The sequence below is a fragment of the Agelaius phoeniceus genome, chromosome 22, assembly GCF_051311805.1.
Source record: "Agelaius phoeniceus isolate bAgePho1 chromosome 22, bAgePho1.hap1, whole genome shotgun sequence".
NCBI lineage: Eukaryota > Metazoa > Chordata > Aves > Passeriformes > Icteridae > Agelaius > Agelaius phoeniceus.
Window position 1 is genome coordinate 8,276,108 of NC_135286.1, and position 12,698 is coordinate 8,288,805.

Sequence of the window (12,698 nt, forward strand, 5' to 3'; positions counted from 1 at the left end):
AGGGGCTGCAAACGGAGGCCATTTGCCATGGGAAAAAGAAGTCCTATCCCCAGGCTCTGGGTGTCAGATGAAAGGTGGCCTTTGGGGCTTTGAGGACTTGCAGGGTACTTCTTACTGGCACCTTTAGATTTGGAGAAATCCAGCAAAGATTGCAAATATATTGCTGGGCCCCACCCTCTTGGTCAGGGCGAGAGGCGTCAAATGCAGGCCATTTTCCATGGGGAAAATGAAGTCATTGGCCCAGGGTCTGGGTATCAGATGAAAGGTGGCATCTGGGACCTTAAGGACTTGCAGGGTCCTCGTTGCCAGCAGCTTTAGTTTTGGAGAAAATCAGCCAAGTTTGCCAATTTCCCACAGGGAACGATGCAGATGGCCAGGTCGAGCAACCTCAAACTGACCCCATTTTCCATGGGGAAAATGAAGTCACGTCTCCAGGGTCTAGGAATCAATGAAAGGTGGCTTTTGGTGCTCAAAGGACTTGCAGATTACTTCTCACTGGGAGCTTTATATTTTGAGAAACGCAGCAAAGATTTCAAATTTCTTGCTGGACCCGACACTATTGCTCAGGGCGAGAGGCCAGAAATGGAGGCCATGTTCCATGGGGAAAATGAAGTCATTGGCCCAGGGTCTGGGTATCAGATGAAAGGTGGCATCTGGGACCTTAAGGACTTGCAGGGTCCTCGTTGCCAGCAGCTTTAGTTTTGGAGAAAATCAGCCAAGTTTGCCAATTTCCCACAGGGAATGATGCCGATGGCCAGGCCGAGTGTCCTCAAACTGAACCAATTTTCCATGGGGAAAATGAAGTCATGTCCCCAGGGTCTGGGTATCAATGAAAGGTGGCTTTTGGGCCTCTAAGGACTTGCAAGCTCCTAGTTGCTGCCAGCTTTAGTTGTGGAGGAATCCAGCCAAGGTTTAAAATTTCTCACTGGGCACTGCCCTGTTGGCCAGGGCACGTGGCTGCAAAGAGTTGCCATTTTGCATGGGAAAAAGAAGTTCCTTTCCCCAGGGTCTGAGTGTCAGATGAAAGGTGGCCTTTGGGGCTCTAAGGACTTGCAGGGTACTACTTACTGGCTATAGTAGAGGAAATGTATTGTATTTGAATATCTGTATAGAGGCTTTGCCCCAGAGCTCCGGGTTGTCCTTGATGGGCTGCAGCTGGGACCATTGAAGAGAACTGGGATAAAAGGGGGCGGGTTAGCCATTCAGGGAGAGCCTTGAAGGAGCCCTGAACTGGGAAAGAACAGCATGCAGAAGAAAGCGTCTGTGCTGTGAAGATCTGCAGCCATAAGAACACACCGAGGAGGTATGGACTTTAGAAATCTGATAACAGCATTATGGGACTCTAGAGAAATAGAACAATAACAAGTGGCAGCAGCTTTAGATTTGGAGAAATCCAGCAACGATTGCAAATTTCTTGCTGGGCCCCACCCTGTTGGTCAGGGTGAGAGGCCAGAAATGGAGGCCATTTTCCATGGGCAAAATGAAGTCATTGGCCCAGGGTCTGCGTATCAGGTGAAAGGTGGCTTTTGGGGCTCTAAGGACTGGCAGCGTCCTCGTTGCTGGCAGCTTTCCTTTTGGAAGAATCCAGCACAGTTTGCAAATTTCTCGCTTGACACTGCCCTGCCTGCCAGGCCAAATGGCCAAAATTGAAGGCCATTTTCCATGGGAAAAATGTCCTTCACCCAGGGTCTCAGTAATATGTTCAAGGTGGCCTTTGAGGCTCTAAGTATTTACAGGGTCCAGGTTGCTGCCAGCTTTTCTTTTGGAAAAATCCAGCAGAGATTGCGTCATTCTAGCTTGGCTCCCCACTTTCTGCCAGGGTGAGGGGCTGCAAACGGAGGCCATTTCCCATGGGAAAAAGAAGTCCTATCCCAAGGGCCTGGGTGTCAGATGAAAGGTGGCCTTTGGGGCTTTAAGGACTTGCAGGGCACTTCTTACTGGCACCTTTAGATTTGGAGAAATCCATCAAAGATTGAAAATATATTGCTAGGCCCCACCCTCTTGGTCAGGGCGAGAGGCGTCAAATGCAGGCCATTTTCCATGGGCAAAATGAAGTCATTGGCCCAGGGTCTGGGTATCAGATGAAAGGTGGCATCTGGGGCTCTAAGGACTTGCAGGGTCCTCGTTGCCAGCAGCTTTAGTTTTGGAGAAAATCAGCCAAGTTTGCCAATTTCCCACAGGGAACGATGCAGATGGCCAGGGCAAGTGGCCTCAAACTGACCCCATTTTCCATGGGGAAAATGAAGTCACGTCTCCAGGTTCTGGGAAAAAATGAAAGGTGGCTTTTGGAGCACTAAGGACTTGCAGGGTCCTCGTTGCCAGCATCTTTAGTTTTGGAGAAAATCATCCAAGTTTGCCAATTTCCCACAGGGAACGATGCAGATGGCCAGGGCAAGTGGCCCCAGACTGACCCCATTTTCCATGGGGAAAATGAAGTCACGTCTCCAGGGTCTGGGAATCAATGAAAGGTGGCTTTTGGAGCTCTAAGAACTTGCAAGCTCTTAGTTGTTGGCACTTTTAGTTGTGTAGAAATCCAGCAAAGATTGCAAATTTCTTGCTGGGCACCACCCTATCGGTCAGGGCGAGTGGCCCAAAATGGAGGCCATGTTCCATGGGGAAAATGAAGTCATTGGCCCAGGGTCTGGGTATCAGATGAAAGGTGGCATCTGGGACCTTAAGGACTTGCAGGGTCCTCGTTGCCAGCAGCTTTAGTTTTGGAGAAAATCAGCCAAGTTTGCCACTTTCCCACAGGGAACAATGCAGATGGCCAGGCCGAGTGGCCTCAAACTGACCCCATTTTCCATGGGGAAAAGAAGTCCTTTTCCAGAGTCTGGGTATCAATGAAAGGTGGCCTTTGGGGATCTAAGGACTTGCAAGCTCCTTGTTGCCGGCAGCTTTAGTTGTGGAAGAATGCAGCCAAGTTTTAAAATTTCTCACTGGGCATTGCCCTGTTGGCCAGGGCACATGGCTGCAAATGGTTGCCATTTTCCATGGGAAAAAGAAGTCATTTCCCCAGGGTCTGAGTGTCAGATGAAAGGTGGCCTTTGGGGCTCTAAGGAGTTGCAGCGTCCTAGTTGCTGGCAGCTTTCCTTTTGGAAGAATCCAGCACAGTTTGCAAATTTCTCGCTTGACACTGCCCTGCCTGCCAGGCCAAATGGCCAAAATTGAAGGCCATTTTCCATGGGAAAAATGTCCTTCACCCAGGGTCTCAGTAATATGTCCAAGGTGGCCTTTGAGGCTCTAAGTATTTACAGGGTCCAGGTTGCTGCCAGCTTTTCTTTTGGAAAAATCCAGCAGAGATTGCGTCATTCTAGCTTGGCTCCCCACTTTCTGCCAGGGTGAGGGGCTGCAAACGGAGGCCATTTGCCATGGGAAAAAGAAGTCCTATCCCCAGGCTCTGGGTGTCAGATGAAAGGTGGCCTTTGGGGCTTTGAGGACTTGCAGGGTACTTCTTACTGGCACCTTTAGATTTGGAGAAATCCAGCAAAGATTGCAAATATATTGCTGGGCCCCACCCTCTTGGTCAGGGCGAGAGGCGTCAAATGCAGGCCATTTTCCATGGGCAAAATGAAGTCATTGGCCCAGGGTCTGGGTATCAGATGAAAGGTGGCATCTGGATCCCTAAGGACTTGCAGGGTCCTCGTTGCCAGCAGCTGTAGTTTTGGAGAAAATCAGCCAAGTTTGCCAATTTCCCACAGGGAACGATGCAGATGGCCAGGTCGAGCAACCTCAAACTGACCCCATTTTCCATGGGGAAAATGAAGTCACGTCTCCAGGGTCTGGGAATCAATGAAAGGTGGCTTTTGGTGCTCAAAGGACTTGCAGATTACTTCTCACTGGGAGCTTTATATTTTGAGAAATGCAGCAAAGATTTCAAATTTCTTGCTGGACCCGACACTATTGCTCAGGGCGAGAGGCCAGAAATGGAGGCCATTTTCCATGGGGAAAATGAAGTCATTGGCCCAGGGTCTGGGTATCAGATGAAAGGTGGCATCTGGGACCTTAAGGAGTTGCAGGGTCCTCGTTGCCAGCAGCTTTAGTTTTGGAGAAAATCAGCCAAGTTTGCCAATTTCCCACAGGGAATGATGCCGATGGCCAGGCCGAGTGTCCTCAAACTGAACCAATTTTCCATGGGGAAAATGAAGTCATGTCCCCAGGGTCTGGGTATCAATGAAAGGTGGCTTTTGGGCCTCTAAGGACTTGCAAGCTCCTAGTTGCTGCCAGCTTTAGTTGTGGAGGAATCCAGCCAAGGTTTAAAATTTCTCACTGGGCACTGCCCTGTTGGCCAGGGCACGTGGCTGCAAAGAGTTGCCATTTTGCATGGGAAAAAGAAGTTCCTTTCCCCAGGGTCTGAGTGTCAGATGAAAGGTGGCCTTTGGGGCTCTAAGGACTTGCAGGGTACTACTTACTGGCTATAGTAGAGGAAATGTATTGTATTTGAATATCTGTATAGAGGCTTTGCCCCAGAGCTCCGGGTTGTCCTTGATGGGCTGCAGCTGGGACCATTGAAGAGAACTGGGATAAAAGGGGGCGGCGTAGCCATTCAGGGAGAGCCTTGAAGGAGCCCTGAACTGGGAAAGAACAGCATGCAGAAGAAAGCGTCTGTGCTGTGAAGATCTGCAGCCATAAGAACACACCGAGGAGGTATGGACTTTAGAAATCTGATAACAGCATTATGGGACTCTAGAGAAATAGAACAATAACAAGTGGCAGCAGCTTTAGATTTGGAGAAATCCAGCAACGATTGCAAATTTCTTGCTGGGCCCCACCCTGTTGGTCAGGGTGAGAGGCCAGAAATGGAGGCCATTTTCCATGGGCAAAATGAAGTCATTGGCCCAGGGTCTGCGTATCAGGTGAAAGGTGGCTTTTGGGGCTCTAAGGACTGGCAGCGTCCTCGTTGCTGGCAGCTTTCCTTTTGGAAGAATCCAGCACAGTTTGCAAATTTCTCGCTTGACACTGCCCTGCCTGCCAGGCCAAATGGCCAAAATTGAAGGCCATTTTCCATGGGAAAAATGTCCTTCACCCAGGGTCTCAGTAATATGCTCAAGGTGGCCTTTGAGGCTCTAAGTATTTACAGGGTCCAGGTTGCTGCCAGCTTTTCTTTTGGAAAAATCCAGCAGAGATTGCGTCATTCTAGCTTGGCTCCCCACTTTCTGCCAGGGTGAGGGGCTGCAAACGGAGGCCATTTCCCATGGGAAAAAGAAGTCCTATCCCAAGGGCCTGGGTGTCAGATGAAAGGTGGCCTTTGGGGCTTTAAGGACTTGCAGGGTACTTCTTACTGGCACCTTTAGATTTGGAGAAATCCAGCAAAGATTGCAAATATATTGCTAGGCCCCACCCTCTTGGTCAGGGCGAGAGGCGTCAAATGGAGGCCATGTTCCATGGGGAAAATGAAGTCATTGGCCCAGGGTCTGGGTATCAGATGAAAGGTGGCATCTGGGACCTTAAGGACTTGCAGGGTCCTCGTTGCCAGCAGCTTTAGTTTTGGAGAAAATCAGCCAAGTTTGCCACTTTCCCACAGGGAACGATGCAGATGGCCAGGCCGAGTGGCCTCAAACTGACCCCATTTTCCATGGGGAAAAGAAGTCCTTTTCCAGAGTCTGGGTATCAATGAAAGGTGGCCTTTGGGGATCTAAGGACTTGCAAGCTCCTTGTTGCCGGCAGCTTTAGTTGTGGAAGAATGCAGCCAAGTTTTAAAATTTCTCACTGGGCATTGCCCTGTTGGCCAGGGCACATGGCTGCAAATGGTTGCCATTTTGCATGGGAAAAAGAAGTCATTTCCCCAGGGTCTGAGTGTCAGATGAAAGGTGGCCTTTGGGGCTCTAAGGAGTTGCAGCGTCCTAGTTGCTGGCAGCTTTCCTTTTGGAAGAATCCAGCACAGTTTGCAAATTTCTCGCTTGACACTGCCCTGCCTGCCAGGCCAAATGGCCAAAATTGAAGGCCATTTTCCATGGGAAAAATGTCCTTCACCCAGGGTCTCAGTAATATGTTCAAGGTGGCCTTTGAGGCTCTAAGTATTTACAGGGTCCAGGTTGCTGCCAGCTTTTCTTTTGGAAAAATCCAGCAGAGATTGCGTCATTCTAGCTTGGCTCCCCACTTTCTGCCAGGGTGAGGGGCTGCAAACGGAGGCCATTTGCCATGGGAAAAAGAAGTCCTATCCCCAGGCTCTGGGTGTCAGATGAAAGGTGGCCTTTGGGGCTTTGAGGACTTGCAGGGTACTTCTTACTGGCACCTTTAGATTTGGAGAAATCCAGCAAAGATTGCAAATATATTGCTGGGCCCCACCCTCTTGGTCAGGGCGAGAGGCGTCAAATGCAGGCCATTTTCCATGGGGAAAATGAAGTCATTGGCCCAGGGTCTGGGTATCAGATGAAAGGTGGCATCTGGGACCTTAAGGACTTGCAGGGTCCTCGTTGCCAGCAGCTTTAGTTTTGGAGAAAATCAGCCAAGTTTGCCAATTTCCCACAGGGAACGATGCAGATGGCCAGGTCGAGCAACCTCAAACTGACCCCATTTTCCATGGGGAAAATGAAGTCACGTCTCCAGGGTCTAGGAATCAATGAAAGGTGGCTTTTGGTGCTCAAAGGACTTGCAGATTACTTCTCACTGGGAGCTTTATATTTTGAGAAACGCAGCAAAGATTTCAAATTTCTTGCTGGACCCGACACTATTGCTCAGGGCGAGAGGCCAGAAATGGAGGCCATTTTCCATGGGGAAAATGAAGTCATTGGCCCAGGGTCTGGGTATCAGATGAAAGGTGGCATCTGGGACCTTAAGGACTTGCAGGGTCCTCGTTGCCAGCAGCTTTAGTTTTGGAGAAAATCAGCCAAGTTTGCCAATTTCCCACAGGGAATGATGCCGATGGCCAGGCCGAGTGTCCTCAAACTGAACCAATTTTCCATGGGGAAAATGAAGTCATGTCCCCAGGGTCTGGGTATCAATGAAAGGTGGCTTTTGGGCCTCTAAGGACTTGCAAGCTCCTAGTTGCTGCCAGCTTTAGTTGTGGAGGAATCCAGCCAAGGTTTAAAATTTCTCACTGGGCACTGCCCTGTTGGCCAGGGCACGTGGCTGCAAAGAGTTGCCATTTTGCATGGGAAAAAGAAGTTCCTTTCCCCAGGGTCTGAGTGTCAGATGAAAGGTGGCCTTTGGGGCTCTAAGGACTTGCAGGGTACTACTTACTGGCTATAGTAGAGGAAATGTATTGTATTTGAATATCTGTATAGAGGCTTTGCCCCAGAGCTCCGGGTTGTCCTTGATGGGCTGCAGCTGGGACCATTGAAGAGAACTGGGATAAAAGGGGGCGGCGTAGCCATTCAGGGAGAGCCTTGAAGGAGCCCTGAACTGGGAAAGAACAGCATGCAGAAGAAAGCGTCTGTGCTGTGAAGATCTGCAGCCATAAGAACACACCGAGGAGGTATGGACTTTAGAAATCTGATAACAGCATTATGGGACTCTAGAGAAATAGAACAATAACAAGTGGCAGCAGCTTTAGATTTGGAGAAATCCAGCAACGATTGCAAATTTCTTGCTGGGCCCCACCCTGTTGGTCAGGGTGAGAGGCCAGAAATGGAGGCCATTTTCCATGGGCAAAATGAAGTCATTGGCCCAGGGTCTGCGTATCAGGTGAAAGGTGGCTTTTGGGGCTCTAAGGACTGGCAGCGTCCTCGTTGCTGGCAGCTTTCCTTTTGGAAGAATCCAGCACAGTTTGCAAATTTCTCGCTTGACACTGCCCTGCCTGCCAGGCCAAATGGCCAAAATTGAAGGCCATTTTCCATGGGAAAAATGTCCTTCACCCAGGGTCTCAGTAATATGTTCAAGGTGGCCTTTGAGGCTCTAAGTATTTACAGGGTCCAGGTTGCTGCCAGCTTTTCTTTTGGAAAAATCCAGCAGAGATTGCGTCATTCTAGCTTGGCTCCCCACTTTCTGCCAGGGTGAGGGGCTGCAAACGGAGGCCATTTCCCATGGGAAAAAGAAGTCCTATCCCAAGGGCCTGGGTGTCAGATGAAAGGTGGCCTTTGGGGCTTTAAGGACTTGCAGGGCACTTCTTACTGGCACCTTTAGATTTGGAGAAATCCATCAAAGATTGAAAATATATTGCTAGGCCCCACCCTCTTGGTCAGGGCGAGAGGCGTCAAATGCAGGCCATTTTCCATGGGCAAAATGAAGTCATTGGCCCAGGGTCTGGGTATCAGATGAAAGGTGGCATCTGGGGCTCTAAGGACTTGCAGGGTCCTCGTTGCCAGCAGCTTTAGTTTTGGAGAAAATCAGCCAAGTTTGCCAATTTCCCACAGGGAACGATGCAGATGGCCAGGGCAAGTGGCCTCAAACTGACCCCATTTTCCATGGGGAAAATGAAGTCACGTCTCCAGGTTCTGGGAAAAAATGAAAGGTGGCTTTTGGAGCACTAAGGACTTGCAGGGTCCTCGTTGCCAGCATCTTTAGTTTTGGAGAAAATCATCCAAGTTTGCCAATTTCCCACAGGGAACGATGCAGATGGCCAGGGCAAGTGGCCCCAGACTGACCCCATTTTCCATGGGGAAAATGAAGTCACGTCTCCAGGGTCTGGGAATCAATGAAAGGTGGCTTTTGGAGCTCTAAGAACTTGCAAGCTCTTAGTTGTTGGCACTTTTAGTTGTGTAGAAATCCAGCAAAGATTGCAAATTTCTTGCTGGGCACCACCCTATCGGTCAGGGCGAGTGGCCCAAAATGGAGGCCATGTTCCATGGGGAAAATGAAGTCATTGGCCCAGGGTCTGGGTATCAGATGAAAGGTGGCATCTGGGACCTTAAGGACTTGCAGGGTCCTCGTTGCCAGCAGCTTTAGTTTTGGAGAAAATCAGCCAAGTTTGCCACTTTCCCACAGGGAACGATGCAGATGGCCAGGCCGAGTGGCCTCAAACTGACCCCATTTTCCATGGGGAAAAGAAGTCCTTTTCCAGAGTCTGGGTATCAATGAAAGGTGGCCTTTGGGGATCTAAGGACTTGCAAGCTCCTTGTTGCCGGCAGCTTTAGTTGTGGAAGAATGCAGCCAAGTTTTAAAATTTCTCACTGGGCATTGCCCTGTTGGCCAGGGCACATGGCTGCAAATGGTTGCCATTTTGCATGGGAAAAAGAAGTCATTTCCCCAGGGTCTGAGTGTCAGATGAAAGGTGGCCTTTGGGGCTCTAAGGAGTTGCAGCGTCCTAGTTGCTGGCAGCTTTCCTTTTGGAAGAATCCAGCACAGTTTGCAAATTTCTCGCTTGACACTGCCCTGCCTGCCAGGCCAAATGGCCAAAATTGAAGGCCATTTTCCATGGGAAAAATGTCCTTCACCCAGGGTCTCAGTAATATGTTCAAGGTGGCCTTTGAGGCTCTAAGTATTTACAGGGTCCAGGTTGCTGCCAGCTTTTCTTTTGGAAAAATCCAGCAGAGATTGCGTCATTCTAGCTTGGCTCCCCACTTTCTGCCAGGGTGAGGGGCTGCAAACGGAGGCCATTTCCCATGGGAAAAAGAAGTCCTATCCCCAGGCTCTGGGTGTCAGATGAAAGGTGGCCTTTGGGGCTTTGAGGACTTGCAGGGTACTTCTTACTGGCACCTTTAGATTTGGAGAAATCCAGCAAAGATTGCAAATATATTGCTGGGCCCCACCCTCTTGGTCAGGGCGAGAGGCGTCAAATTCAGGCCATTTTCCATGGGGAAAATGAAGTCATTGGCCCAGGGTCTGGGTATCAGATGAAAGGTGGCATCTGGGACCTTAAGGACTTGCAGGGTCCTCGTTGCCAGCAGCTTTAGTTTTGGAGAAAATCAGCCAAGTTTGCCAATTTCCCACAGGGAACGATGCAGATGGCCAGGTCGAGCAACCTCAAACTGACCCCATTTTCCATGGGGAAAATGAAGTCACGTCTCCAGGGTCTGGGAATCAATGAAAGGTGGCTTTTGGTGCTCAAAGGACTTGCAGATTACTTCTCACTGGGAGCTTTATATTTTGAGAAACGCAGCAAAGATTTCAAATTTCTTGCTGGACCCGACACTATTGCTCAGGGCGAGAGGCCAGAAATGGAGGCCATTTTCCATGGGGAAAATGAAGTCATTGGCCCAGGGTCTGGGTATCAGATGAAAGGTGGCATCTGGGACCTTAAGGAGTTGCAGGGTCCTCGTTGCCAGCAGCTTTAGTTTTGGAGAAAATCAGCCAAGTTTGCCAATTTCCCACAGGGAATGATGCCGATGGCCAGGCCGAGTGTCCTCAAACTGAACCAATTTTCCATGGGGAAAATGAAGTCATGTCCCCAGGGTCTGGGTATCAATGAAAGGTGGCTTTTGGGCCTCTAAGGACTTGCAAGCTCCTAGTTGCTGCCAGCTTTAGTTGTGGAGGAATCCAGCCAAGGTTTAAAATTTCTCACTGGGCACTGCCCTGTTGGCCAGGGCACGTGGCTGCAAAGAGTTGCCATTTTGCATGGGAAAAAGAAGTTCCTTTCCCCAGGGTCTGAGTGTCAGATGAAAGGTGGCCTTTGGGGCTCTAAGGACTTGCAGGGTACTACTTACTGGCTATAGTAGAGGAAATGTATTGTATTTGAATATCTGTATAGAGGCTTTGCCCCAGAGCTCCGGGTTGTCCTTGATGGGCTGCAGCTGGGACCATTGAAGAGAACTGGGATAAAAGGGGGCGGCGTAGCCATTCAGGGAGAGCCTTGAAGGAGCCCTGAACTGGGAAAGAACAGCATGCAGAAGAAAGCGTCTGTGCTGTGAAGATCTGCAGCCATAAGAACACACCGAGGAGGTATGGACTTTAGAAATCTGATAACAGCATTATGGGACTCTAGAGAAATAGAACAATAACAAGTGGCAGCAGCTTTAGATTTGGAGAAATCCAGCAACGATTGCAAATTTCTTGCTGGGCCCCACCCTGTTGGTCAGGGTGAGAGGCCAGAAATGGAGGCCATTTTCCATGGGCAAAATGAAGTCATTGGCCCAGGGTCTGCGTATCAGGTGAAAGGTGGCTTTTGGGGCTCTAAGGACTGGCAGCGTCCTCGTTGCTGGCAGCTTTCCTTTTGGAAGAATCCAGCACAGTTTGCAAATTTCTCGCTTGACACTGCCCTGCCTGCCAGGCCAAATGGCCAAAATTGAAGGCCATTTTCCATGGGAAAAATGTCCTTCACCCAGGGTCTCAGTAATATGCTCAAGGTGGCCTTTGAGGCTCTAAGTATTTACAGGGTCCAGGTTGCTGCCAGCTTTTCTTTTGGAAAAATCCAGCAGAGATTGCGTCATTCTAGCTTGGCTCCCCACTTTCTGCCAGGGTGAGGGGCTGCAAACGGAGGCCATTTCCCATGGGAAAAAGAAGTCCTATCCCAAGGGCCTGGGTGTCAGATGAAAGGTGGCCTTTGGGGCTTTAAGGACTTGCAGGGCACTTCTTACTGGCACCTTTAGATTTGGAGAAATCCAGCAAAGATTGCAAATATATTGCTAGGCCCCACCCTCTTGGTCAGGGCGAGAGGCGTCAAATGGAGGCCATGTTCCATGGGGAAAATGAAGTCATTGGCCCAGGGTCTGGGTATCAGATGAAAGGTGGCATCTGGGACCTTAAGGACTTGCAGGGTCCTCGTTGCCAGCAGCTTTAGTTTTGGAGAAAATCAGCCAAGTTTGCCACTTTCCCACAGGGAACGATGCAGATGGCCAGGCCGAGTGGCCTCAAACTGACCCCATTTTCCATGGGGAAAAGAAGTCCTTTTCCAGAGTCTGGGTATCAATGAAAGGTGGCCTTTGGGGATCTAAGGACTTGCAAGCTCCTTGTTGCCGGCAGCTTTAGTTGTGGAAGAATGCAGCCAAGTTTTAAAATTTCTCACTGGGCATTGCCCTGTTGGCCAGGGCACATGGCTGCAAATGGTTGCCATTTTGCATGGGAAAAAGAAGTCATTTCCCCAGGGTCTGAGTGTCAGATGAAAGGTGGCCTTTGGGGCTCTAAGGAGTTGCAGCGTCCTAGTTGCTGGCAGCTTTCCTTTTGGAAGAATCCAGCACAGTTTGCAAATTTCTCGCTTGACACTGCCCTGCCTGCCAGGCCAAATGGCCAAAATTGAAGGCCATTTTCCATGGGAAAAATGTCCTTCACCCAGGGTCTCAGTAATATGTTCAAGGTGGCCTTTGAGGCTCTAAGTATTTACAGGGTCCAGGTTGCTGCCAGCTTTTCTTTTGGAAAAATCCAGCAGAGATTGCGTCATTCTAGCTTGGCTCCCCACTTTCTGCCAGGGTGAGGGGCTGCAAACGGAGGCCATTTGCCATGGGAAAAAGAAGTCCTATCCCCAGGCTCTGGGTGTCAGATGAAAGGTGGCCTTTGGGGCTTTGAGGACTTGCAGGGTACTTCTTACTGGCACCTTTAGATTTGGAGAAATCCAGCAAAGATTGCAAATATATTGCTGGGCCCCACCCTCTTGGTCAGGGCGAGAGGCGTCAAATGCAGGCCATTTTCCATGGGGAAAATGAAGTCATTGGCCCAGGGTCTGGGTATCAGATGAAAGGTGGCATCTGGGACCTTAAGGACTTGCAGGGTCCTCGTTGCCAGCAGCTTTAGTTTTGGAGAAAATCAGCCAAGTTTGCCAATTTCCCACAGGGAACGATGCAGATGGCCAGGTCGAGCAACCTCAAACTGACCCCATTTTCCATGGGGAAAATGAAGTCACGTCTCCAGGGTCTAGGAATCAATGAAAGGTGGCTTTTGGTGCTCAAAGG